The 3,836-nt window shown below is 41.9% G+C and overlaps 1 pseudogene; it reads right to left on the minus strand.

The window, feature by feature from the left end:
* Window positions 1-243: 243 nt before the first annotated feature.
* Window positions 244-1,814, minus strand: LOC101676340 (annotated as a pseudogene).
* Window positions 1,815-3,836: the final 2,022 nt, after the last annotated feature.

Genomic DNA, 3,836 nt, shown 5'->3' on the forward strand with positions numbered 1-3,836 from the left:
AAACAAATGGCCCACAAAACATTATCCTTTCCTTCTGAAGGTTTTATGATGTATTGTAATCATTAACCAGCCTTTTATTATTAAATTTAAATGGCCAATTAGGGTGCCTGGGTGGCTCAGTGGGTTAAAGCCTCTGCCTTCGGCTCCGGTTGTGATCCCAGGGTCCTGGGATCGAGCCCCACATCGGGCTCTGCTCAGCAGGGAGCCTGCTTCTCTTCCTCTCTCGCTGCCTACCTGTGATCTCTGACTGTCAAATAAATAAATAAAATCTTTAAATTTAAGTGGCTAATTGACACAAACATTTCTGAGACCATTCTTCCACCATTAAGACTGGGGTGGCAGGTATTGGGGATAATATTCATTTAGCCTTCTGAGCTTTCTGGGCAGTCTTGGCGGTATTGCCACTCCAGCTGCCTTCCTGTCCACTGCTTTGATGACACCTACAGCAACTGTCTGTCTCGTCTCACAAACAGCAAAATGGCCCCAAAGAGGATAGTCAGAACAGCTCTCAACACACATAGGTTTGCCAGGAACCATATCAACAATGGCAGCATCACCAGATTTCAAGAACTTGGGACCATCTTCCAATTTTTATCTAGAACAAGAACCTATCTTCTCCTTCAGCTCAGCAAACCTGCAAGCAATGTGAGCTGTGTGATAATCTAGTACAGGTACATATCCAGCACTGATCTGGCCTGGATGGTTCAGGATAATCACCTGAGCTGTGAATCCAGCTGCATCCCTTAATGGGTCATTCTTGCTGTCACCAGCCACATTGCCACAATGAACTTCTTTGACAGGTACATTCTTGACATGGAAGCCCACAATGTCCCCAGGAAGAGCCTCACTCAAAGTTTCATGGTGCATTTCAACAGACTTTACTTCAGTTGTAACATTGACTGGAGCAAAGGTGACCATATGCCAGGTTTAAGAACACCAGCTGCCATTCGGCCCACAGGGACAGTATCAACACCACCAAATTTAAAGACATCCTGGAGAGGCAAATGCAAGCGCTTATCAGTTGAATGAGTTGTGGCAGAATGCAATCCAAAGCTCAAGCACTGTGGCTCCACTGGTATTCCCATCTTAGGGATGACTTTCCATCCCTTGAACCAAGGCACTTTAGCACTTGGCTCCAGCATGTTGTCACCATTCCAACCAGAAATTGGAACAAATGCTACTCTGTTGGGGTTGTAACCAATTTTTTTGATGTAGGTATTGTCTGCCTTAATGACTTCCCTGTAACTCTTCTGGTTGTAGTGTGGCTCCATGGAATCTGTTTTACACCAGTGTGTAAGCCAGAAGGGCATGCTCATGGGCCTGCCCATTCTTAGAGATACCTGCTTCAAATTCACCAACACCAGTAGCAACAATCAGGACAGTACAGTCAGGCTGAGATGTGTCCATAATCATGTTTTTGATAAAAGTCTCTGTGTCCTGGGGCATAATACTTACTGGTCTCGAATTTCCACAGGGAGATATCAACAGTGATACCACATTCATGTGCAGCTTTCAGCTGATCCAAGATCTAAGGCATACTTGAAGGACCCTTTTTCCATATCAGCAGCCTCCTTCTCAAATTTTTCCATGGTTCTTTTGTCAATCCCACCACATTTGTAGATCAGATGACCAGTAGTGGTAGACTTGCCCGAATCTACTACATGTCCAATGACAACAATGTTTATTTGAATGTTTTCCTTTCCCATTTTGGTTTAGGTTTAGCAGTGGTTTTCATGACACCTATGTTCTGGTGGCAAACCCATTTGAAAAAGCCTAAATGCCAAATCTAATGGACTATTTTCAATACTCATACTACTGAAGAACTATGCAATATTTGCATTCAATCACTTCCCCATCCTCATTTAATTTCTAGGATGGCCCTCTCCCCAAGCTCTCCTCCTCTTAGCTCAGTATCACCATGGTTGATTTTTCTTTACATTACATTAAACTTTGATGTCCCTGAGGGTTCCATTTTATATTTATCCTCCTCTTAATCCATGCACTCTTACTGGATGACCTTACTCCCAAGTTTGAACTGACAGTCTATAAGCCAGTGACTGCCAAATCTCTAATCCAACTATCTGTATCTTTATCTAATGTCTTAAAAACTCCTCAAACTTAGCATGTACAAAATTGACTTCATCATTTTCCCATTTCTCCCCAACTCCAAAATCCAAATCCTCTTAGTCTGCTACAATCTTCATCCAGCAGAATGATCTGACCCAATTAGAAACCATGTGGTCATTCTCAACAACTCCCTCAATCTTCAGATGAGAAAGAGCTTTCCATTTTAGGCTCCTCATCCTCACCACTACTACCTTATTTTAGCCCTAATGTTTCCCTTCAGATGCCATTCTCTTCCCATGACTGACAATTCATCCACTCTCTTCATTACTGCCAGTTATTTTCCTAAGAGCCAAATCTGATCACATCCTGCTCCTACCTAAAACCTTCCACTGGCTCATTATCAGTACAGTAGTTTTTTCCTGGCCTCAGAGTCCTTTCCACAGTCTGATTACAACCCACACTTCAGTCAATGTTACCTTAATACACAGACACAACCCTCACCGCAAATACATTGGACTCCCCACTGGTCCCTGAATGCCTCGGGCTCTTTTATCACTTCATTCTGTTCACACTGCCTATAATTCCCTCCTCAACTTCTTCAACTGGAAAACTCATACTAAGTTTTCAAGACTTTGCTGCAATGTGACTTTTTCTGTGAAGCCATGCAAACTAAGTTCTTCTTCCTCACTACTCCCAGAACCCTGTGTTCTTATCTCCTGTGGCATTGCAGGTTAGGCTCTGAATCTACAGGAAAAGGACACACACACACACACACACACACACACACACACACGACTGTTCTCAATGTATTGAGTTAATGGCTAACTACAAAATTTAATAGAAGTGGCTGCACAGAACAGGAGCACATGCCACTTACCCTTGAGAAGCTTGTTCCTTGTTCCTTGGTTCCCTATAGGCTATTCAGCTGCCACTGACCTCTACCTTTAAGTAGGGTATAGCCATATTTGAGAAAGAAGTTGAAATCTTGCTATACCACTACACTTTTATACTTGGACTTGTCTTGTCATTCCAGAAGAATGTGTACTAACAAGCTATGATTTTCCTTTTTAGGAAATGTTAGCAAACAACAGGCCATTCTGGTTATTAAACCAAACTCAGGACCAACACAGGCATATCCTCACAGATAGGAGAAAGCTGAGACAGGGGACAATGTCCATGAATAATGTTTTTACCCATAGATTACAAACACATAAAAGCTGCCAGCTTTGTATTATAATTTATATATTTATGTTCCCACCTCTATCACAAGACTGAAATTTCTAAAGTCAAAGGTCAATATTATTCACATTTGTATACTCAGTGACAAGTCCAGTATTGGACACCTAATACAACATTCAATATATTTTGTTGAATAAGCCAATCTAATATACCTTTCAGAATCAGGCTCTCTATAAAATCTGTCAGGTTTCACAATCTGTGATTTCAGGCTTCTATAATTTGGCAAAGCAAGTAGAAAAAGGTTTTTCAAAGAAGTAATCTTGAGCAGCTAAAATTATAGGATATTCATGATATCCTTGCACAAATCTGATCTGGAATACCAGCTTTGGTGTCTACCCTGTGGGGAAAATAATCATAATACTGCCTGGCCACCTGGAGTCACAATTATACCTGTGGGAAATTCAAGACCAAATGGCAAGCCGGAAGAAAGAAAGGGTCCCTCTCCCACTCCAGACTTCAGATGAAAATGTCTGGAGAAGGGGATTTCCAAAATGCTACAAGGAGGATGTTTGAGGCAGGTGAATTCTAGG

This window comes from Mustela putorius, unplaced genomic scaffold (genome assembly GCF_011764305.1).
Source record: "Mustela putorius furo isolate JIRA1106 unplaced genomic scaffold, ASM1176430v1.1 tig00003850_pilon_pilon_pilon, whole genome shotgun sequence".
Taxonomy (NCBI): Eukaryota; Metazoa; Chordata; class Mammalia; order Carnivora; family Mustelidae; genus Mustela; species Mustela putorius.